A 25,936-nucleotide genomic window follows, 5' to 3' on the forward strand; every position below is an offset into this window, starting at 1 on the left:
TTATTATTTTATTTTTTAAATTTTGAGGCAGGGTCTTGCTGTGTTCCTGAGGGTCTTGCGAAATTGCTGAGGCTGGCCTCAAACTGGTGATCCTCATGCCTCAGCCTTTCATATTGCAGGGGTTACAGGTGTGCACCACCATACCTGGCTCAGAATTTGTTTTCATGGATGTTATAACATTTTCAGGAGCAGAGGCCTTTTCTTGTAACTTTTTCTGAATGTGACTGCTTTAGGTTTTGTTTTTGCTTATTTTTGCAGTGCTGGGGAATCAAACCCAGCACCTCATTCATGCTAGGCAAGTGCTATGCCAATAAGCTACACCCAGCCCTGAATTTTACTGCTTTTAAAAAATGATTAAGTAGCATATCTTTCTTACTTGTACTTTTAGATATTTCTCATAATTCAGTCTTCATGTCAGGATTTTTTTCATTAGGATTTACATCAGTGCTAGTAAGTCAGATATTATCCTAAATTAGAATAGCTAAAGAAAAAGGAGAAGGCCCAAATCTTTATTTTGATTTTACCACAAGTGAGCATACAGACTTGTTCTTTTTTTTTATGGGGGTGGGGGAGGCGTATGTTGTACTTGGAATCAAGCACAGGGGAGCTCTATTGCTGAGTTACTTCACAGCCCTTTTTATTTTTTATTTTGAGACAGGGTCTTGCTCCATTCTAAGGTTGGCCTCAAACTTGTGCTCCTCCTGCTTCAGCCTCCTGAATTGCTGGGATTATAGGCATGTACCATTGCACCCAGCGATGACTTGATCTTATAAGTAACTTGGTTTGTATTCTCTAAAATGGGATTTTGGGGGGATTAGGAAAACAAAGGAAATATATGTGAAGTGCAATATTATAAATATTAAACCTTAGATGAATAAGGTTTTAAAGTGTGATTATATTTCACTTTGACATATATACTGTGTTTTCTTTCTTTCTTTCTTTTTGTTTTGGTACCAGGTTTTGAACCCAGGGTGCTTAATTACTGAGTCACATGCCCAACTGTTGTTTTGTTTTGTTTCTTTTTTAATTTTGAGGCAGGGTCTCTCAAAATTGCTTAGAGCCTTACTAAATTGCTGAGGCTGGCTTTCTTAACTTGTGATCCTCCTGCCTCAGCCTCCCAAGCTGCTAGGATTACAGGCGCCTAGCTACTGTGTTTTCATTGTAAGTTGCTGGTTAAAACAGTGACTTTTTTTTTTTCTCGGATTTGGTTGTTACTTCTAACCACACATTTGTAAATTCTTAAGTATGTTAAAGTATTATTTCACTGTGGCTGCCAGTAAGTCAAAATAATATTTCCTCTTTTAAACTTCTGTGAGATGCTTTTCCTGTCCTGTTATCTGGCAGAAGTAGAGATGGATTAAGTTGAATGTTGGTGCTGGGAGAATTTTTTTTGTTGGCTTGATATTTTCTAGAAGCAGCTTATTTTTCTTCTTTTCTATAGAAATGAAAATAAAACTCTGAAAACTCCTAGTTCAGATTCACTCTTAAGCTTTGTAATGTCAAACTTAATGCAGAGCTTCACAGAATATTTCAAGAGCCCTCTGACCCTCTATAAATGGGTGTCTTTTTTAGCATGCAATAAACAATCCAATCTATCAAACCTGGTTTAAATATGTTATAGGGTCATAGGAAGTTGGAACTAAAGGGATATTGGAGACCTGCTGGCCTATCTTGTCCCAGTAGTATACCCTTTGTCCCATGCAGATCATAGCAGCCAGGGAGGTGGCTCCTATTGGGTTGTGATTGAGGCATGGTCACATGAGTGTTGGATTAGGCCTCAGAAACCTGATTTCCAGACTTTTTTTCAGTCCTTTTTGGATATATACTTCCTTTTAAAAATAACATCAGAAAGGATGAAGGATTTCTTTTAAAAATATTTCCTGTGAGGCTTTAGAGCCACCCCCCACTTTAGTTCTAATTAAAAAATATGTGGTTTTTTTTTTCTTCTTCTTCTTCTTCTTTTTTTTAAAAAATCTTTGCAGTGGTGGGGATGGAATCCAGGGCTTCATGCATGCTAGGCAAGCACTCTACCATTGAGCTAGGTCCCAGGCCTCAAATATCGTTTGTAGAAACCTTAGATGTCAGCAACGACAGCTCAGAGACCAGTGCAGTGTGTAGGGAACTCAGATTTTCAAAAGAATTTCACCCTTTTCTCAATGCACCTGTGCTTACCACCCCACCCCACCCCACCCACCCTTTGCAGAGCCAGGTGTTGACCCAGGGCCTCATGCCTGTTAAGCAAATGTTTTACCAATGAGCCACATCCTTAGCCCCTCGATAGGATTTTAAATTGCAAAATTTCAGTTGTGTACCCATTCACATATGTAAAAATAAGTGTAGGCATTTCACAGTTACTGCATTATTTAGAAGAGCCAGGCTGAGAAATATCCTAGCTGAGTAGGAAGTAACATGGGTAGAAGCTCTAATGGAATGTTCTGGAAAAGTTCCAGTTTGGTCCAGGAAGGTTGCATACACTTCTCTGTTTGTTCAGCATGCATTCATATGGTGTTTTGCTTCCTGCCTTTCCAGAACCCATCTGTACTCATGGGAAGGGGCATATCAGTTCTGCCTCTGAAAAAAAAACCTGATTTACTGCTCCATTTGTCGTGGAACCTTCCCTAGACTTGTGAAATGGCATCTGCCAGCATGATTATAGTGCCCCATTCTGTGATTAACTTGTGCCTAAACTTTTAGATTTTCCACCTCTCCCATGCGTTACTAATAAGCACTTAGATTTTGGCTATTAATGTGAGCTTAATTGCCAGTTTGGGGAATTGAATTTGATAATCTGTATTTATGCAATAATTTCAACAAATTTAATTTTAAGTAGCTTTGGAGGAAATTCTATGATTTATATTTAAAAATATTTAGAACACTTAACCAAGTATAGTGAAAGCTTAAGTGACATTCAGTGAGTAAAAGCCAGAGGGAATTTTATTTGGCTTTCATCTCTCAGGATTAAGTGACATCATATCATTTATATCTGAAGTAGTGCTATGGTGTACTTATTTATGCAGCATTGTATTAAAATTAAAACTAAAATTTCTTATAATTGGTATGGGGTACTCTCCCACCCCCACTAGATTTCAGTTATTTCTATTATTTTCAAATTGATTCTATAATTCTGCCAGTGACAGAGTAGATGCCATTTGTAAGGTGGATTGTTAAAAATGCTTGTTTGCTTTAAGAAGTGTAAATGTCAGGTGTATTCATGTACAATGACTTGTTGAACATATATATTGTTTTTTGATCTGTATCTTACGAACTCAATATTGTACCTCTGACAAAATTTCACACTTGGAGACAGGGATGTTGCTCAGCGGTAGAGTGCTTGCCTGTCATGTGCAAAGCCCTGGCTTCAATCCCCAATTACCTAAACACAAACAAACAGACAAATTCCATGCTTTCCTACTCTATAATTACAGATGACAGGAGAATTTCACTTCCTTGGTGGAAAGTAGTATTTGTGGTTACAGATCCTGAGCTTTGATATAAGTAAAATGTTTATTCTCTGGTCATTAAAATATACATTTTTATGATTTTATTTTTTAAAAAATCATAACTATTCTTTCATATGAAATACTTGGAAGTCAAATTCAAAATCATAAAGCTAATGTAAGACTTAATTTTTATATCCATGTGAAAACTGTTTATTTTTGTTCCCATGACAGAAATGGAAAGTTTAAATTTTTTTCTTTGAGATAAGTTGCTTATCCATATTTTTCAATTCAGTAATTTATGTTGCTCTGAGGGCTTGTTTAAAAATAAATAATACAGCCAGGTGTGGTGGCACATGCCTGCAATACCAGCTACTTGGGAGGCTGAGGCAGAAGGATTGCAAGTTTGAGGCCAGCCTGTCTCAAAAAGTTTAAAAAAGGGCTGAGGATGTAACTCAATGGTAGAGTACCCTGGGTTCAATCCCCAGTACGTACATACATAAAATAAATCACATAAATATTCTAGTTTTAAAATTAGAATGGTAGGTTACAGTTGCTTTCTTTATAAGACTTGGTTTACAGTCATTTAAGGAAGGCCAGCTTTTATCAGTTGACTATAGATTTATATTTTTTTAACTCAGATTTTTTTCCAGTGATCTATATGTGTTTTCTTACGCCAGCACTACACAGGTTTGTAGTAAGTTTGGAAATCAACAAGTGTGAGTCCCTCTTCACCTTCAATGCTGTTTGGCCTATTCTTGTTTTCTTTGATTTCCATGTGAATTTTAGAATTGGCACATCTTTTTCTCTTAATAAAAAGTAGGTGAAATTTTGATAATTGCATCTGTTGACCATTTAGGGGAGTTTTATTGTCTTTACAACATTAAGTCTATCAGTCCATGAATATGGGATGTCTTTCCATTTACTTTGCTCTTCCTTAATTTTTGTTTTGTAGTTTTCAGTGGCAAAAAAAAAAAAAAAAGCAAAAAACGTTTCTTTGGTTCAATTTATTCCACTGCTGGATTGAACCCAGCTCTGCCATTGAGCTACATCCCCAGCCCTTTTTGTTTTTTTGAGACAGGGTCTTACTAAGTTGCCCAGGCTGGCCTGGAACTTGGAATTCTCAGCCTCCTGAGCTGCTGAGATTGCAGGCATGTGTTGCCACACCTGGCAAATACAACTGATATTTTAATATAAATCTGTATTGTAATCTTGCTGAACATACTTATTAGCCTTAATAGTTGTACAAGGATTCTTTAGGGTGTTGTATATGTATATAAGATCATGTCATCTGCAATGAAATAGTTTTACTTTTTTCTTTGCATTCTGGATACCTCTTATTTGTGTCTCTTATTTAATAGCTCCAGTTTGTACTTCCAATATAGTATCAAATAGAAGTGGTGAGAGTGGACATCCTAGTTTTCTTCATTTTCTTAGGGGGAAAGCTTTCTGTCCTTCATCATTAAGTGTAATGTTAGCCTGGGTTTTCCCCTAGCTACCCTTTGTCATGTTGAGGAAGTTTTCTTCTATTTCTCTTTTGTGGAATGTTTTTATTCATGACTGTGTGGTTTTTGTTTTTGGTACTGAGGATTGAACTCAGGGGTGCTTTACCAGTGAGCTACATCCCCAGCTTCCCCCCCCCCCACACACACACCTTTTTGAGTCTCACAAGTTGCTGAGGCTGGCCTTGAACTTGCAATCCTCCTGCATCAGCCTCTGGAATCACTGGGATTACAGATGTGAGCCATCACGCCTGGCTAACAATTTTTTTTAAATATTTTTTTTTAGTTGTAGATGGACACAATATCTTTATTTTTATTTGTTTATTTTTATGTGGTGCTGGGGATTGAACCCAGGGCCTCAAGTGTGCGAGGCAACCACTCTACCACTGAGCTACAAACCCAGCCCTAACAATGTGTTTTAATGAACAGATGGAAAGCTTTTGTTGTGGCTTTGAGTTGTTATTCCTATCTACGTCAGAAAATACATTTTGTTCAGCTGAATTTCTAAATCGCTTGAAGATACTCATCAAGCTGAAGCCATAAAACTGCTTCTTGATAGTTTTTGGACAGTTCGATTCATGTACATTTAATGGTTTCTAAGCCTATTAAGCTGATTGTCTTCATTAACCTAAGTTAATTTGAGTCTGTGTTCACTTGTCTAAAGATACAGAGACACAGAGATATAAGAGACATAAGATGATTTGTTTTTATTGGTTGGTTTACTTTAATGCTTCTTTATCACCTGTACTTGGGCTTCTCCAACACGCATTCCTTGAGTACTAGGAGCGTACCAGAGGGTGTGGAGCTAAGGTGCCTCTCTCTCTGGGAGGTAAGTGGTTAGAGCTGTTTCTGTGTTCTCCTCTGCCTATCTTGGGGTGCCCTACATAGAAAGGTTTGAGAAGCAGGGAGCTTGTCAGAGCTTCCTGGATTGGGTTTCCTGGTAGTGTTGGAGTCTGCATCTTTCCACAGTACCTACATGAAAGTCACATGTCACTGAATTGCTACCGTGGAGAGGAAAGTCTCAAAAGCAGGACTTGGTAGTTCACCTGCAGCATTGCCCTAGAAAACAATTTTTTAAAAAAAATCTTTTGTGTGCACTTAGCCGGAGCCTTGTCTATCAAATGTCACTGTTGTGCTGGGCTCTAGGGGATACGTAGGGATGACCATCAGCAGGCTTTACCTGGCAAATACCCTCTGAGAGATGCTTGTATGTGGAAAAAACCTTTCTGTGTTCAAGACCAGTTCTTTGGTTTAACCTAGGCTTTTTTTTTTCTTTTTTTAAATTTTTAGTTGTAGTTGGACACAACACCTTTATTTCACTCATTTATTTTTATGTGGTGCTGAGGATCGAACCCAGGGTCGATTGCTCTACCACTGAGCCACAACCCTAGCCCTAACCTAGGCTTCTTTATGCAAAAACTTAGCCCAGATTTTTGAAATGTAATTCATCATCATAAATATGATCATTTTGAAATTTCTTTGGTAGATTATGACAATAGAATAAGATCAGTGTTATCCGTAAGTAACACATCCCCACATGGCTAGAAGATCTCTTGCCCGTTTTCCAGTTTGGCTAACTTCTGATGGATACAGCCCTACTGGCATTTTTGAGTAATTTTGTGAGTAATATTGCTAATGTAATATTTGACTGAATACTTACAGTTCTTTAATTTTGTACAAATACCCCAAGGGTCTTTTGCTAATGGCTACATTTTAAATAAATCATATGAATGCTAGGCAAATGTTAATGATCTTCAATGCAAATGTTGGTAGCAAACCTAAAGAAGTTATGAACCAAGATTTGGAACTCACTACATTTATAATGTTACATGTTTGTTAAAAATGTGGAGGGAAAAAAGATTTTAAAGAGAGGTATTTTTGCCATAACTGTAAAATAAATGTTAGTTGGTACTTTTCATAAAAATTCTTAGGAATAGCAGGATCCCCACTTACTGGTAATTGAATGCTTGAATAATGGCTACAGTTCCTAAATTTTATAGAGCAATGAAAGTGATAGTTTTTTAAATAAACGTAGTTAATACCATTTTATGATTATTTTATTTTTGCTTAATACTTATAAATATTATGAAAATAAATATCTGGTCTTAGTTGATCATCCTAATAGAATTTGCTTAGATTACAAAAACAATTATTGCTAATAGACCCTCAAAAATGTGTCTTTTGGCCAGGCACGGTGTTACAGGCCTGTAATTCCAGTGGCTCAGGAGACTGAAGCAGGAGGATCTCGAGTTCAAAGCTAGCTTCAGCAATTTAGTGAGATGCTAAGCAACTCAGTGAGACCCTGTCTCTAAATAAAAATACAAAAAAGGGCAGGGGATGTGGCTCAGTGATCGAGTGCCCCTGAGTTCAATCCCTAGTACACACACATACACCAAAAAATGTGTCTTTCCCGGGGGTATAGCTTAGTGATAGAGCACTTGCCAAGCATGCATGAGGCTCTGGGTGGAATCCCCAGCACTTCAAACAAAACAAAGCAAAAACCCTTCTCCTTGTATTATAGTCTCTCCTTCCAGGGAGGCGCAGAGGTCACCACAGGTAATGGGGTGTTTATTGGAAGGATACAGCAGCAGCTGCCTGCTTAAGTGTGGTGGTTCTGATATCGCCTCTCCTGCCTCCAGGATTGGCATCCAGATTGGCATCATTCTGACTTGTGTAGGATTCTGCTTCTCTTCCACTGTCTGGTCCACTCCACGTCCATTGGTTCACTCTCTTCCCACTTTCCCTGTTTAGATTCCAGAGTGGCATAAGCTAACTAAGCCTGACCATCTCCTGGGTGGGGAGAGAACTGGCAGGGCAGTTTCCCTTAGAAGGAGGTGTTGGAAGAGCTATCATGGTGCCAGTGACATTGAGCAGAGCAGCACTCTGGCCCACTACGTGACATTGTGCTGATGGGACCCAATGAGCCCGCAGTAGCAAGAACTTAGCCGTCCCAGTGATTGGCCTGCCTGGTTTATTCAAGAGTAGACAATGGATTTTACTCAAAACTCTAATTGTTCTTGTTATATAATTATAACAAGAGTGAGTCATTTTGTAGGCAGAAGCTATGACTGATTTGTGGCTTTCTCCAGAAGTGTGAGTGAAGTCACTGGCCTGTTTCACAAAGTACTAGATAAGCAGATTTCTAGATCTCTTCAATTAAGAGAACACTTAACTTGGCATTTACACTTGGAGCTCCTTACACAACTCCCCATCCCCAAACATTAGAGCATTTTTGCACTGGAGCAGCTCTGTGAGATTGGTACCAGTGCTTTCTATCTATCTATTCTTGTAAGACTCAGCCGGGGACCTTACAGCCATATGGTACCTGACATCACTGTGGAAGTGAGATTTGGGTTGCCAGTCTTTCTGGTTACTCAGTGTGTGACTGTTTGAATGTTTATTGTTTTTGTTGTTATTTCTTCAGATTGGTAATTTAACTTTTTGAATCCCATTTTGTTTCTCTCTTTCTCTCTCTCTCTCTCTTTTTTTTTTTTTTTTTTTGTTGTGGTACTGGGGATTGAACCCAGGGCCTTGTGAATGCAAGGCAAGCACTCTACCAATGATCTATATCCCCAGCTTGTTTCTCTTATTTTGATCTAATTTGGAAATTTAATAAGCAATTCCTGCCAAACTTCCCCTTAGAACAACATTTTTTCTACAGTGCTTGATTAAATTATTAGACAAAAATAATTAGCTGGGTTTTTTTTTCCTCTTAATGCCATGGAGTTTGGTAGAGGAAATGAGTGCAGTAATTGTCAAACTTAAAAAAATAACAATCTACCATGTTGTTGGTTTATCTTCGTATTTGGTCATAATGAATACTGTCTGTTTTCATTTTAAGGAAAACAGTTTGAACATGAGTACAATTAGTATTCAGATTTTTTTCACTGGATATACTGCATCAAACTATTCAATAATTCAAAGTACATAGGCTCTATAATCCTTTGGACTAGAACAGAAATCTGGATCATATTTTTTTCCACCTATGTAATATGATCATTTTTCATTTGTAGGGTCCCAAACTAATGATTTACATATTAACATACCAAATGGCCTGCAATTTAGATTTGTATCATCCTTTGTTTTAGAAAGCCATCTACTATAAATCTCCAAAGATAAGCTGTTAGGCCATTTCTAACTCAAAAACAAAGAATAGATCTACTTTTGTAAAAAATCACGCAATGTAGATTTTAAAAACAATTTCTGAATACCATGTCATGGATTATATTCTATTTAAATTATTTATGGAAAGGTATATGTATTTTGCACTAAGAAGTATCTTATACATCCAACCACTTTTATATCAAGATAGTTCAGTTGTATGTTGAAAAATGATAGGAAACATTTTTATTTTTTCTTTAATTTTGATTTTGTCGTAAGTTTACTTTTAATCAATAAGCTGATCACCTTACCATCCCTCAGAAGACCAAGGCCTCTCTTTAGTCTTGAATAGCTTGAATTTTGGTGCGCATTTTTGTTACTTTCAGAAATTAAGTCAAAATAGCCTTATATTAAAGGTAGCCTTATATGGAGAGCCTTATTACAAAGATATCAGAACATTTAATTTCTAGTATTTTTTCTAGAATTCAGAATCTTGGGTATTTTGGGGGCATATAAGAACTTTGAGAAGAGTTCTCTATTTAGTTATGGCTAAGGTATGTTTTGTACACTGTGGATGTCTTTATGCTTTCTGACATTTGTATTTATGTTGAGGAAAGTCATACCTCACTTTCTTGTTTGGCTCAATAAAGCTCATCAACAGATAAATTGCTCTGTGTGTATGTGTTAAAATATTCTTGCCTTAAAATAGAGTACTCATGCGGCCAAATGGTCTTCTAGTGATTCATCTTTCTGTGTGCCTGGTCAACGCAGGCCTGATAAAGTCCATGGGAGTAAGAAAGAAGAATGAAACATCTTTTCATTGTTAATGATCTGAACCTGGATTAAAAGTATTTTGGGCATGTAAAGATTTTATGGAAAAAGTAATATACGTGTGTTTGGCTTTTACTAGTTAAGATGGCAAGTGGTTGAACAGATAAAATATGTTTTGGTTTTAACCATCATTTTTATTGACTCTGTTCTAAAAGGAAGTAGTTATTGAAAGCGTGCATGTGGTCAGGTTTACTACTTCCACTGTGCACACATCATTATTGCTACCATTACCCGTCATCACTGGTGGCCACTGCACCTGTCATGAGAGTTCAGATGTGCTGCATCAACCGATGGAGATGGTAATGTGGATAAGTAAAGACTGTATGATAGTTTGGGATTTAAAGTCATATTATATTGTCTGATAGCTCTTGTAAGAATGATGGTTTATGGACGTAGCTTTTATCTTCTAATAAAGATTCTTAAAATCAGCTCAATTTATGTGATGTAATTTTGTTTCCTACTTTGATACAGGATTAGTAAAGTGTGCAGTCATTTGGGTCGTTGCTTTTCTTACCTCGCTGTGTTACGTATTTTTATGTCGGATCTTCTATAGTACCTATAAATGTACATCGAATATTTAATTCATGGTTGAAACTTTTTGGCATCTTTAGTCCTTGAGGAAGTACTATTTTATATATAAAAAATCGACTTTGTTATGATATAAATACGTTGTATGCAAACCTGAAAAGAAATGTGTACAGCTTGAACATTTGAAGAGTTAATAAATCTTACCTTTTGAGAACGACCCTGGAACTGGTACTAAATACTGTTCTGTTGAGTTGACTCCATTAATTGGTGTATTTTGTTCTTTTTTTCTTCTTCTTTTTTAATTTGTTCTTACATAACAGTAGAATGTATTTTGATGTATTATACGTATATGGAGTATAACTTCTCATTCCTCTGGTTGTACATGATGTGGAATGACATTGGTTGTGTAATCATATATGCATAAAAGAAAGTAATGTCCACTTCATGTAGTTTATTCTTGATGGACTTATTTCCCTTCTGTTCTGAACCAAAACTTCACTTTGCAATAAACTACTGGCAGATGAAGCACAAAAGACGTCTCCTGGCTGTGACGGTGCCTCTGTGGATTGTGTGGCTGTGAATCCATCAATTGATCCTCCTCTGGCCTACATTCATATTTTCCTCCTTTGTAACTACTCCTCTTCTCTGTGGTAAGAACATAATTAATCTACGTGAGGTGAGTTTCCAGGGGATGGTAATGGGTACCCAGCAGCATAGAAAATATATAGTTAAGTGAGAAATCTTGGAAATTGCTGCTTGTTTACAGTGTGTTCTTGGTGACAAAAATGCCTGCCAGACGCTTTCAGTTCTAATGACTCTCCCCTTCCTGCCTGCTCTGTCTGCATCATCCCTGTCCACCCTTGACCTTCCTCCCTAGTGCCCCATCAGTATGGCAGACACATCCCCAGGAAGCAGGCCAGCAACACCAGACAGCACTTTTCCTAGGGCAGAGGCCTCGCTTGCCTTGACTGTCTCAGCAGGCCCTGTGGATGGGCTTAATTGTGAAAGTCACCCATATGGGGGATGCAAGGACCTCTTAGGTCAGAGAAGTGGGTTCCTTCCCGGACAGCTATTGAGCCAGGGCCCGGCATTGCCTCCAGGGTCTTTCTGACCAAGGTGTGAAATGGTTTTCCCCTTATACTGTACAGAGGTTTCCTTTGATTTATTGCTGTTAAGCTGTTGCTTCAAGAGCTGGGCACAAATTCTACAAACAGTGGGGAATCACAAGAAATTTGTGATAATTGCATTTAAGATAGGAGCCCATTTGTCAGGTGACACTTAATGTGCTGTTAATCAGAGTGATGATTTCTAAGCCATGGGGTTTGCTTCTTGTCTGATTTTTTTCTTTATATTTTATTTTTGGAACTAATCAGGTTTTTGTTTTCTTCTAAGGAAACAATAGCAAATGTCAGACTGAACATTATATGATTGGATTATTTTCCATCAATTTTAAAAAAGCACAAGACTGTGTTTATGGTTGAAATTTTGGATGCCTGAGAAGATCATTAATGTTTTGATAAAAACAGGTGGCAAGAATCTTCAGAGGTCACGCCCGTCTTTCACTGATGTCTCAAGTTGACAAGGTGATAGATAACAGAAGTTTCATCACCCCTACCCTCTCTGCATCTTAGGCAGGGTCTGTCCAAGTACCTCTCCTCTTGTGTTCAGCCTATAAATACAGATGAATATTTGGACAAAAATGGGTTTTGGCACTCAGCTGTAAGAGCAGGGTAACCTTTTCAAGGCCAAGGAATTTTTCTGTGTGTGGGTGGTCCTTCTGTCTGCTGGAAACAGATGAAAGTCTTTCTGCCTTGCCAAGTCCTGAGGAACTTGTGGAGCTCGAGGTGGGGATCTTGAGGACCCCAAGGGGTCAGGGGAAAGAGGAACTTGAGGGTGACTTGACTTAGGGAGCCAGTTCTTTTATTGGAGCGAGCTAGGAGAGATTGGACCCATCTTAAAAACGAATTCATACTAGACAATATAGAAAACAGAAAGAAAGAAAATAAGCATATTCTTCACAATCATTTTAACAAGTGACTATTGTCCCTTATTTTCTTCCTCTCCCCTCATTTCCCTATGTGCTTGGCTGTCCCCACACAGTGGAATACCCACTCCCTGTGGCCAAGGAGCTCCTGGTAGGGAAATAGACCAGTGAAAAAAAAATTAAAGAGGCCCAGGGGTAGGAGAAAGGTTATGAGATGGCCTCTATGAGGGCCCAAGGGACAGCTGGAGGTTCACGAGTCAAAGTAGGAATGATTCTTAAATTTAGTGTAATTGTTTATGGTATCCCCCACACCCAGCCTAGAAGCCAGCACATCATGCCTCAACACATGTTGAATGAACATAAACTCAGACGATCATTTTTTAACATTTTGTAACACTCGTGGGGCTCAGCATGTATAAATGCAAGAGGAAGGAACCTCCTCTTTGCCACTTGCTCTTGGTTGAGTAAGTGCACAGAGCTCTTGTGAGGGGTGCTGTTGGTGAGCAGAGGTCACTTTAGGGAAGGACTCATGTGCCAGCCAAAGAGGTGGATATATGCCTGCAGGCAGAGAGCCATTGAGGGTCATAAGTCAGGGGAATGACATGACAGGGTTTGTACTTAAGGAGGGTTTCTGGCAGCTGCGTCAAGGGTGGAGTGAGATGGGTGACAATTCAGGGAGACCATTGTTACCATCCAGGTAGGAGGAGGTGATGAAAGTGGATCTGGTAGCAATGACGAGAGAGACCGAGAGTGAGTGAGCAAATTTTGTTGGGGAAGAGTTCCATTTCAGACTTAATGTTTTGAGGAGCCTGGGTAGAATCCAAATGGAAATATGCTGCAGGCTGGTGGCTCTGTGCCTGGAGCCCTGGGGAGAGGTCCCATCCAAATGGTCAAGATTTGGGAATCCTTAGCTGGAAGTGGAAGTAGAGCTAGTTTGGAAAAGGATATGAAAAATGCCTCAGAGAGAGTATTTGGGTAATAGAGAAAGAAACCTAGGCTTGGTCCTTGGAGACCCCCCAAATGAGACCAGCAGAAGAAAGTGTGTTGAGGGGCCCAACGTGAGGTATGGCTGTGAATGTCTCTCCACAATCAAGTGAGCTTTAGAACTGAATTGTCCATTGAATTCAGCAACAAGGAGCCAATAAGGGCTTTGAAGAAAGCCATTCTGGTAGCCTGGGGATAAGGATGCAGGTCAGGGCTTCTTCATAGACATGGTTATAAATAGAGTGGACATAAATCACATCAGCACCAATGGTTGGCTTTTTTATCTTATTGTAGAGTCTCCATAGCCATTGCTCTTAAGTATCCATTCCTTAGGATAAGTGTTCTAGAGATGTTCCAAAGAGTCTTACCATTTTTATGGATTTGAAACTATACTGTCACATGATATTCAGATTGGAGCATTCTGGTTGGCAGCAGCATCAGTAATGCCTGATATTGTCAGTTTTGCCACAGACTCACCAGCATAGGATTTTACCTCACTAAATCATTTTCCTAATACAAATGAAGAACAGTGCATTCTCACAGTATAGACTTGCAGTGATATGTTGGTGACCAGTGGACATGTCTTATAGTCATTTTTAGCTTCTGGGCAACCATATCAAGAGCCATATATTGGACCAGAAGTTTCAAAATTGAAATGGAAAGTCAGCTTGTCAAACCATCTGACCATTGCTGTGGGACCGGCTGCTCTTGCACTGTCCTCCTGGATAAAATGCTTAATTAATCTCTCAGGGTCTGTTTCTTGACGAAGAGAGTTTGCTGGCATTTTCTAAAGTTCTTTCCAGTGTTAAGATTTTGAGCTGTTCAGCTCTGTTCTCAGGATCTCCCAGCCCACAGCCAGCCCCAGGTAAACATTAGGAAATTGACAGATCAGAAAATGTATTTTGCCTTGGAGTAGGAAGATATTACCTACAGAACAATAAAGATTCTCAGTATTGTATTCATTAAGAAAAATAAATAAAAAGAAGAAAGTCAGGCCGGGCGAGGTGGCCGATACCTGTAATCCCAGAAAATCTAGAAGCTGAGGCAGGAAGATCAAGAGTTCAAGACCAGCCTCAGCATCTTAGCAAGGCTCTAAGCAACTTAGTGAGACCATGTCTCAAAAAATAAAAAGCTTGGGGGTGTGATTCAGTGGTAGAGTGCCCCTGGGTTCAATCCCCAGTACCAAAAAAATAAAATGAAAGTCAGGGTTATCTTACTATAATGATAATCCTACTCTCCTACCCTGCTTTTTAGCTACCACCTACTTATTAGGTTTTAGTTCAAATGTTTCTTCCCAGGGGACTTGTTGTCTAATAGATTAAATTCACTAGATGATCTCTCATCCCATTGGTCCTCCTTTATTTATTATCATCTGCAAACTAGGATGTTTCACCAGAACAATGACTTTCTACGTGTAATTGTTTATGGTATCCCCCACACCCAGCCTAGAAGCCAGCACATCATGCCTCAACACATGTTGAATGAACATAAACTCAGACGATCATTTTTTAACATTTTGTCATATTTCCTTTTGGTTTTTTCTCTGTGATATGTTTACATATCAAGTTTTTTTTTTTTTTTTAATTCATCCGGACATGATGGCACATGCCTCTAATCTCCGCCACTTGGGAGGCTGAGGCAGGAGGATCACAAGTTCCAGGCCAGCCTCAGGAACTTGGGGAGATCCTGTCTCAAAATAAAAACCAAAAAGATCTGGGGATGTAGCTCTGTGGTAAAGTATCTCTGAGTTCCCCCCACCAAAATATATTGTTTCCTTCTAAGAATGAGGTCAGTGTGTACTACTGTTTCATTATTTGGTTTTCATTCCTATTGAATTATTTGTCTGTGATAGCCTATTGTAGTGATCTATTCTCACTCACAGCACTTTGAGCAACGGCTCGTCTAGTTTAGAAATACAGCCTGGGATGTAGGAGACTTACAGAATGAATCAGTTCTAGTTTCTAAAAATGGTCAAACTAGCTGGACACAGTGGCACATCCCTGTAACCCAATTACTTGCCCCAGCTGGGGAAAGAGGATGGCAAGTTTGAGACTAATCTGGGCAATTTGGTGAGACCCTATCTCAAAAAAAAAAAAAAAAAAAAAAAAAAAAAAAGGACTGGGGATGTGGCTCAGTGGTAAAGTGCCTAGGGTTCAATCTCCAGCACTGCAAGAATAAAATCAAACAAAAAAGGTCAAACTGTCTAAACTGATCTGATGTTGGAGAGCATGATTTATCACTGTGGGCAGTGGCCCCCAGGGGACATGGATGGAGAGACTGGAGAGTTGAGGAAGGACGCTGGTGGCCAGCCTCGCACGTGCCCTCACACACATGATGTTGCTAAGTCTTCGCAGCAATCCTGTTAAGCAGGTGTTATTAACCCCTCTTGCAGATATCTCAGGGTTGTGAAATAGCACCCTGAAACACTCTAGCTATTTGTGGCTCAGCTAATTTCAAACCTGGGTCTCCTGACCCTGGGTCCTTATTTTAGGTAGACTCTCCCATGGGAGCACTGGAGTCCTTGGTTACAGGTAGACCATACTGCTGGTTCTCTTGCTGGTAGAGCTGGCTTTGATGGGGTTGAACCCCAGTGCACACAGCCAACCATTTTTTTCCTGACTGCTGCTATTTGTCAGCTGTGGGTAGTTACCTTATTCTGTTGAAGTTTAGTAAGCCCAGAACATGAAATCAATGAGTGATCTTACTTTTTAATCAGGAGTCTGAAAGTTCAAGTTGTATTGAGTAGCTGAGGGCCAAGGCCAGGACTTCCAGCTCTAATTTAGCAAACGTTTGATTCAAAGTTTCCATTTCCTTGGGTCTGGCCTTTTGCAAAGATATTACGAAGGACCATTTGAACTTTATTCTGATCACCTGGGAAATAGCAGCACAGAACTTCCAGGGGCCTGTCAGGAACAATGTGACACAGCTTGAATAGCTAAAAATCAGAGTATCATTTTCAGTTAAAAACCCAGAGCAGATACACAAAGTAGCATTATACTACAAGGGACCATAGCTGAAATTGAGTGTATTCTTAATCACATTTAGATTCGGAATGGGCCACTATGATAAGATTCAGCTTTATTTGAAAGGGACTGTTATTACTAATAATCATTAATCATTGTGAGCCATAAAATCTGATACAGAAGAGTAGGAGAATTAAAGGATGAGAAAAGTGAGTATCATGTTCAAGAGTCTCATTTAATCACATACAGCTTCCTGAGATGTGATTTTAATTTTTAAACAACTGCTCTTCATTTATGGAGATTCTGTGGCTCGATGACTACCACTGCAGCCACCCGAGCTTTCCCTAATAATTTAAAAATATACATTTGCATGCATATTTAAAAAAGATTAAGATGGGGAAGTTTATGATATGTGTTTTTAACCACAATTTTAAAAAGCCCACACATTCGTGGTGATTCTTTATCTCTCTTCTGATCAAAAAGGAAGTATTTATTTTTAAAACTCTTTTTTAGTTTTTAAAATCACATGTAATTGATACAATTGAAATAATACAGGAATCTACAAAGTGAGCAAATTTTTTTTTACTCCAAATTGAACTCAATAGGCATCTGCTGATAGTACTTTTGTGTAATTTTTTTTTTAATGATAGTGCATTTTGGCTACTTATAGATCAGAAAAGCACAGTGACAATAGCAAAATTGGAAACAACCAAGTGTCCATCAGCAGATGACTGGACAAACAAAATGTGGTATATACATGAAATGGAATATTTTTCAGTCTTAAAATGGAATCAAATTCTAATGCATGCTACAACATGGATGAACCTTGAAAACCTCATGCTAAGTGAAATAAACCAGGTGTCAAGAAGCAAATATTGTATGAATCTATTTATGTTGAGAGGGGTGGGGATTTGTTGTATATAAGTATAGAATTTTTATCTGGAATGATGATAAAGTTATGGAAATGAGTACTGGTGATGCTTATACAACATTGTGAATGTACCCAGTGTCATTCATTTGTTCGTTTAAAATGGTTAAATTTAATGGTTAAGCTTTACCATTTTAACATATTAAATGTTAAGTATATTTTATGTATATTTTGTCACAATAAGTAAAGAAAAAGCTGGGCATGGTGGCACACGCCTATAATCCCAGCAACTCAGGAAACTGAAGCAGGAGGATCACTAGTTCAAAGCCAGTCTCAGCAATTTAGTGAGGCCTGAGCAATTTAGCAGGACCCAATCTCAAAATAAAAAATATAAAAAGGGCTGGAGATGTGGCTCAGTGGTTAAGCACCACTGGGTTCAATTCTTGGTACAAAACAAACAAACAAAAGACAACATAATATATATATATATATATATATATATATGTATATATTTTTTTTTCTTTCTTTTTGGTACTGAGAATTGAACTCAGCTGTGCTATACTACTGAGCTGCATCCCCAGCCCTTTTTATTTTGAGACAGGGTCTTGCTAAATTCCTAAGACTGGCCTTGAACTTGTGATCCTCCTGCCTCAGCCTCCTGAGTTACCGGGCTTACAGATGTCCACCATCACACTCATCTATAATTCTCTATCCTACTCTAAACATTTAGAAATAGTAGCTAATGGGCTAAGGGTTTAGCTCAGTGGTAGAGCTTTTGCCTAGCATGTGTGAGGCCCTGGGTTCATTTCCCACCCAGTGCTACAACCACAAAAGAGAGAGAGAGAGAGAGAGAAAGGAATGATAAATAATATATGATACAAAACATTTTAAATACTGTTATACATCAATAACTAACAACCTCTAATCTTAAGGCCTCACAACCACAAGTCTATTTCTTGCTGACATTACATGTCTTTCACAGTTGACTACAACTCCATGTCACATCCTCTTCATTTTGTGATCCAGGGTGAAGGAGCTGCCTTTATCTGTAATGTTGTCATTCTTGTGTCAGAGGAAAAAGAGAAGACAATGAAAACATGAGACTCAAACTTCTGCTTCATAGTGTCACTGAAACTGAAACTGTGAGTACAAGTAGCTAAGTATCAGCTTTATTTTTCTTTACATTTTATTGACAAAGCTAGTCATGTGATCCAGCCTGACATTATTAGGTTAAGAACATGTAATCCTCCCATGGGAATGATAATTCAATTACTGTGGGGCTGTAACCAGACGTAGGATGCTTGTCTGTGATCATGGAGGAAGGGAAGCATCTATACATATGAGACCTCACCATGAGCTAGTGCAGGTTCTGGCCTTACACTATCTGAATGGGGCCAGAGTCCGAAGCCCTAGTGTGAGGCCTTCTTTAGATCCCTGTAAGCACAAATTACAAAGCACTCAGGAAAGTGTAGGTCTATGAAAAAGAATTTACAAATCTAACAAATAGAGACTTTATACCAAGAAATAGAAATAATAGACTAATCCAAAAGGCTTTGTGATAAAAAAAAATATGTTTAAGTGTTTAAAGATATAACAGAGGACTGGTATCAGTGAGCCAAGATCAGGAGGCAATGAAAAAAGAATAGGTGGATATGAAGACTAGCACAGTACTGCATGCCTGAAATCCCAGCAACGTGGGAGGCAGTTTAGCAAGATCCTATTTTAATGGCTAATGTAATTCAGTGGTACAGTGTTTGTTTAGCATGTATGAGGTCCAGGGATCTATCCTTAGTGCCACCAAAAAGAAAAAAAAAAAGAAGAAAAGAAAAACAATCTGAACCAGTCAGAATTCAGTTCAGAAACCCAAAACTATTCCAAGTACTTTTAGCAGAATGGAGTACAGGGAATTAGCTGCTTCCAAAATCACTACCAGGCCTAATAGTCTAATTATCCAGATGTAATTTTTAAAAATTGCTTCTAGCAGTTTCTAGCAGATACTATGCATTATATGAGTCTTTATTAGATAAAAATTTTAAAAGATCAGTTGAGAGCTGTTGTGGGATTAATGATTTCAATCTATCATCATAACCATAATTCAGATGTCAGGCAGCCAGCTCCGCTGCCACCAATACAGTTTCCTCCGGTCCACAAAGGTGCTGATCGTTTGCTGGAATACTGAGACCAGGCAAATTTGGTTCTTGGCCGCCACCACAGCAGCAGGATGGAGTTTCCTTCTCGTTTCCATTCTCCTGCTCCTGTACGTATGCATGGGATTGGTCAGAGCTAAATCCTCCAGAACTCTGTCATGTACTCTGGGAATATGATTTTCTTTTCTTTCTTTCTTTCTTTTTTTTTTTTTGCTTTTCAGCCCCTGTAATTCAGAAGGGAACAGAGAAGCATGTGAGAATGAATGTCAAGTGGCAGACAATAACAAATACAAGTAGCTAAGAATCAGCTTAATAAGAAATGTGCAAAGACCCTTATGAAGAAAACTAAAATACTGTTTAAGGGCACCAGAGGAGACCTGAACAAATGGGAAAACATCCCATGGTTTTGGATCAGCAGACTCAGCATTAGCTCTTTCTCTGGTTACCATGTCCTGAGCTGCTTTCTTCCACCACACTCTTCTACCATGATGTTCAGCCTCATCTCTGGCCCAGAGCAATGAAGTCTGCTGATTATGGACTGAACCTCTGAAACTGTGAGCCAAAATAAACTTCTCCTTCTCTAAGAATAAAGGACTCAGCATCAAAAAGAGGTCATCTCTCTAAGTTCATTTAAAGATAAATAGTAAACATTGATAAAATTGCGGATTGGTTTATAACTAGTAGGCTGATTCTAATATTCATATGGAAAAACAAACAAAAATGGTGAGGAGAGTTGAACAAGTAGATAGTGAAGTGGAACTAGCACTAAGCAAACCTTAAAGCACACAAACTCAAAACATGAAAACAGTGGAGTGTTGGAGAATGAATAGATACAAATCAATCAAGAGGAAACTACATAAGAAAATATTTGTAGGGCTGGGGATGTGGCTCGCCTGGCATGCTGGGGTAGCGCGCTCGCCTGGCATGCGTGCATCCCGGGTTCGATCCTCAGCACCACATACAACCAAAGATGTTGTGTCCGCCGAAAACTAAAAAATAAATATTAAAATTCTCTCTCTCTCTCTCTTTAAAAAAAAAAAAAGAAAAGAAAATATTTGTATATGTTAGAAGAGCTATTTCAAATTAGTGTCAAAAAGAGACAGCATTCCATAAATTGTGGAATCCATCTGGAAGAAAATTGGCTCTCTGCCCCAAAGCATCACCAGAAAAACTTCCAAGTGGTTAAAGGTTCTAGATAAAGGTAAAACACAAAGCTATAAATGTACTCACAGAAAACAGGATAATTTCTTCCTAACTGTGGAATATTTTATAACTTTGACCATAAAGTTCTGCATAGCAGAAAGAAGAAGAAAAAAAACACCATAAGCAAAATCAAAAGACCTAAGGAAAAGCCAGTTCTGCTTACATCCCAAAGGAACCAGTCCCCCTAAAATGTTAAGAGGTCATAATCAATAACCAATAGAGGGCTAGGGTTGTGGTTCAGTGGCTTACCTCACATATGTGAGGCACCGGGTTTGATTCTCATATGTTCTCATATATGTATGTTCATATAAATATGAACAAAATAAAGGCCCCTCAACAACTACAAAATTATTTTTAAAAATAACCAATAGAAAAGAATCAACATCCAAATAGAAAAATGAGCAAAGGATTTGAACAGACAGTTCACATAGAAAATATTAATTCCCTTAAATACATGAAAATATGCTCAACATCATTCAGAATAAGAGAAATGCAAATTAAATGTAGACTGAGATACCATTTTTCACCTATCAAATTGTCAAAAATTGAAAAGTTTAATAATATACTCCGTAGGTGAAGCTTTGGGGGAAATAGTGGGAAGGAATATAAATTGACTCAACCTCTGTAGAATTCAATTTATCAATTTTTCTCAAAATTGAAAATTCACGTATCCTTTGACCAAGCAACATAATTTCTGAGAATTTAGCTCAAGGTACACTCTCACATACAAACTGATGTATGTATAAGGTTATTTGTTCTGCATTATATAGAATAGAAAAGATTGTGAATGATACAATTCAAAGTGTGACCAGGTAAGATAACTTACGAAACACCCAACAATGGGAATACTAGGTATTTCATTCATTGCATTAAAAAAGAATGAGAAAGCTCTCGTCCCAATATGATAAGATCTAAGAAGTATTATGGATTGGAGAAAGTTAGGTACACATCAGTATATAGACTATATATCATCTTTCTGAGAAGGAGGTGAAAAAATAAGTACATATAGAAAAATCAAACAAAAGTCCTAAGTTCCAAAAATTTAATGGTATGAATTATGTGATCACATTATGACAAGCTCAATGAAATGATTTCTGTAAGTGTGTACATCTGGCCAGTTTGGGGACCTGGAGGTTCAGAACCAATTGCCATTTATGATATACCCAAAAATGTATTGCTCGGGGACGTAGTGGATTTTATTGCATTTGCGTAAAGACAGTGGATAAATAAGAATTTAAGAATAGAGGTTACCTGGGGTTGAACTGCACTTGGTAGATGGGAGACAGATGGGAGCAAGTCTGTCCAATGTGTATCTTTGTTTGTTTATATTTTGAGATAGGATCCCACTAGTTGCCCAGGCTATCCTCAAGCTTGAATGCCTCCTGCCTCAGCTTCTGTCCTGGTTCACTGTGAAATTAAAAAAAAAAAAAAATTTAAACCATATGACTGTATCAAGTATGAAAAATATTTGAAAAAAGTTTTTAGGGTTGGGGCTATAAGTCAGTTGGTAGGGTGCTTGCCTCACATGCATAAGGCCCTGGGTTCAATCCCTAGCACCAACAAAAAAAGAAAGTTTTCAATTAAAAGAAGATCAAGAATACTGAGGATATAACTCAGTGGTAGAGTGCTTATCTAGAATTCAAGAGATCCTGAGTTTGATCCTCATCACCACAAAAATAAATAAACAAACAAACAAACAAATAAATAAAAGGTTGGGGAAAGGAGAATAATACTACCAATAATTCTGTGGCAAGAACTTTGAAGCCAGGTACAGTGGCACATGCCTGTAATCCCAGAAATTCAGGAGGCTAAGCCAAGAGGATCACAAGTTCAAAGCCAGACTCAGCAACTTAGAACCTGTCTCAAAAAATAAACACATGAAATTAAAATGAAATAAATGTGAATATTTACGGGGATGAATAATTTCCTAGAATACAAGTTACTCAAATGGATCTAACAAACACTGATAACCAGAAATGACTAATAATAGTAAAATTAAGTGACTGGATAGTCAAAACTCTTCCCACTCCCCATATAAAAGCTACAGGACCTAGACCATTTCATGGGCCAAATTTCCAATCTCTTGTGCTATGCAAGTTGTTCCAGAGAAAAGAAAAATAGAAACAGTTACTCAACTCATTTTGTAAAGATGGTATAACCTTAGTACTGAGATTGGATAAGGAGAGGGCAACAAAAGAAAACTAAAATCAATCTTTAATTAGACATAAATGCAGAAATTCTAATTAAATTACAATATTAGCACATTAAGTCCAGCATTGTACTTTTAAATATCATCATGACCATGCAGGGTTTATTTCGGGATAACATTAAGAAATATATTAATTTGGTTAATTCACTACATTAACAGATTGAAGGAAAAACACCATATGATATAAATAGATCCAGAAATAGCATTTAGCAAGATTCAACACCCATTCATGATAAAAATTTCTTGGCAAATTAGAAATCAAAAGCCTTGTTATTTTAATAAAGGATATCTACCAAAAGCCCACATAGAGCATCATTCTCAATGATTAAACTTGGGAAGCGTTTTCACTAAAAGTCAGGAATGTAACAAGGATGCCCATGGTCATTACTCATGTCCAACACTGTGCCAGGGGACATAGTCACTGTGTTATGAGAAGCCCAAGAGACCAGCAAAGTAGTAGAACTAATAAGGATGTTGGCAAAAGTATCTGGCGTCAAGCTCATCATAAAGAAATCAGCTTTTTTTCTTTTTTTCCTACTGGATATTGAACCCAGAGGGTACTTACCCACAGAGCCACATCCCTAAGCTCTTTTTTTGTAATTTATTTAGAGACAGGGTCTCACTGAGTTGCTGAGGTTGGCTTTAAACTCAGGATCCTCCTGCCTCAGCCTGCGGAGTCGTTGGGATTAAAGGCCTGTGCCAGCACACCTGGCCAGCATTTCTTTATATGAGAAATAACCAATTAGGATATGAATGAAAGGAGGAAAATAAAGAAGAGAGAGAGCATTCACATTAGCAAGACAGTACTTAGAAAAGGCAGTGTCATATTTAAAAAGTACAAAAATGGGCTGGGGGAGCTCTGTGTAGAGTGCTTGCCTAGCATGTGCCAGGCCCAGGGTTCTGCCCCCAGCACTACGAAAAAAAAACAAACAAAACAAAACAACGCCAAAAAGCTATCGAAGTCTATCTAAGAACACATTAGAACTGAATAAACCATGTTTATGGAAGAGAAGACTCAATAATCTCCAAATGGTAATTCTGCCCAAATAGAGCTCTAAATTCAATGTGATCCTAACAAAATTAGCAATAGATTTTTGTAGCCCTTTGACAAACATTTTTAAAATTTATGTGGAAGATGAATGGTTATAATCCAAACCCAATTCTGTAAAAGAGTAAGTGCCAGAAGTCAAGGCATTGTTAAGTCTAGAGTAATTAAAATTGTGGATATTGATGCAGAACAAACAGATAGATCAGTGGAATGGAACAAAGAGTCCATAAATAGTTCAAAGATTAGAAGATCTTGGGATGTGAATAGGCATGGCCTCATAAACCAGCAGGAAAAGGTGGGTGTTTAATAAATATGAGTAGGAAAATTGTTTTTCTGTGGGAAGATTAAAAAAAAAATCCCTATCCTATGCCATACCCAAGAGGTAAATCTTGATGAATTAAAGATCTGAACATGAAAAACAGGATTTAAAAATGATTAAAAGGAAAATAGTAGGGTTCTCTGGAAAAATAGAATAAATAGGGCATACATGTTGATTTATTATGGGAATTGGCTCATGTGATGATAGAGACCTGGGTTTGCAGATCTATAAACTGGAAAACTAGGAAATGTAATTTTTAATTTTTTGAATATAAAAACCCCAATTCCAGAGTTGAAACAATATTATATGTGTATATACATGTAAGCTTCAGCCTCTTCCCTCTTCCACCCTATTCCCATCCCCATAATCAATCATCTGTATTTGCCTGTGCTTTGTCTTTCCGAGTCTTATAATAGTATTTCCCTTCTTCCCACATGAACGGTAACACATACTCTGCCTCACCTTTTCCTCCCCCAGTGCTTCCTCAAAACTATCTGAGATGGTCACTCTACGTTGTCAACTTGACTGAATTTCAGAGCCATCTGGACAACTGGTGAAACACTCTGGGTGTGTCTGTGAGGGTGGTTCCAGAGATGACTGGCATGAGGGTCAGCAAGAGGGAGAAAGCCCACCCAAATGTGGGTAGCCCCTGTCCATCAGGCTGAGGATGGGATGGAACAGAAAGCAGAAGGGAGCAGCTCTGTGTGCACTCGCAACTAATTTGAGCAGGTGCTGTTTATGGTTTTTATTTATTTATTTATTTATTTGCTGCTACCACTGCCTGCGGACACCAGACTTCAGCTTCTTTGGCCTTTGAATGGGGCCTTAGCACCAGTGACTCTCCCAGGAGCTTCCAGGCCTTAAGCCGAGGTTTAGGGCTGCATTATTGGTCCTTCTTGTTCTGAGGCTTTTAGTTTCTTGGACTGAGCAGGTACTGGCTTCCTCAGCTCTCCAGCCTGCAGGTGGCTGTTGCAGGAGTATCCAGACTCTGATTGTGTAAACTGGTCTGATAAATCCCCTCTTTTAATTATATATACATTCTGTTGGTTCTTTTCCTCTGGAGAATGCTGACTAGTATACTCTCCTGTGTCAGTGACTAATTACTTCACTGCTCTTTATACACAGTACACCATTGTGTGGCTATATTTTAGTTTATTCACCTAGTTCTCTAAACAATAGATACGTCGGTTCTTTTTTTATTAATTTTTTTTTTTGGTGGAGGGGAGGTATTGATGATTCCCAGGGGTGCTCTACCATTGAGCTACATTTTCAGTCCTTTTTAATTTTTTATTTTGAAACAGGGTCTCACTAAATTGCCCGGGCTGGACTCCAACTTGTGAGTCTGAGTTGCTGGGATCGCAGGAGGGCACCCTCCACACCTCATCAGATAGTTTTTGTTTTTTGGTAACCATCCCCAGCCCTTTTTTATATTTTATTAGAGACAGGGTCTTGCTGAGTTGCTTAGGGGCTTGCTAAGTTGTTGAGGCTGGCTTTGAACTTGCGATCCTCCTGCCTCAGCCTCCCACGTCGCTGGGATTATGGGTGGGCACCGCTGCACCCGGCTCTCAGTCAGGTTCTTAAACAGTCTTTCCACCAATCCTCCTGCTCCTGGCTCCACCTCCCGGGCTCTTGCCCTGCTACACCTGTTGCAGACAGTCCTGAGCCCTTGGGGTGCCTGTAGAAGGAGTGCTGTTTATTTTCTCCTTCCTGCTGGCCTGCTGTTCCACTTTCTTGGAACTGCCTAAATCACTTGTCACTTCTCCATCTGCTTTCAGTTTCCAGTTTCATTGCTGCTGTCTCCTCTCCACTTCT

The 25,936-nt window shown here is 38.5% G+C and overlaps 1 long non-coding RNA gene across 1 annotated transcript in view; it reads left to right on the forward strand.

Annotated features, from left to right (window-relative positions):
• Window positions 1-11: 11 nt before the first annotated feature.
• LOC124077874 (uncharacterized) overlaps window positions 12-25,936 on the forward strand; it is a 59,190-nt gene continuing 33,265 nt past the window's right edge. The window contains exons 1-3 of the long non-coding RNA XR_009225197.1: window positions 12-11,075; window positions 11,792-11,982; window positions 18,225-18,340. This is a non-coding gene — a long non-coding RNA (uncharacterized LOC124077874). The remainder of the gene's footprint in view (window positions 11,076-11,791; window positions 11,983-18,224; window positions 18,341-25,936) is intronic.

This window comes from Marmota monax, unplaced genomic scaffold (assembly GCF_021218885.2).
Source record: "Marmota monax isolate L192 unplaced genomic scaffold, Marmota_monax_Labrador192_F-V1.1 WCK01_AAM20220418_F8-fsc00015, whole genome shotgun sequence".
In the NCBI taxonomy this organism is placed as follows: Eukaryota; Metazoa; Chordata; class Mammalia; order Rodentia; family Sciuridae; genus Marmota; species Marmota monax.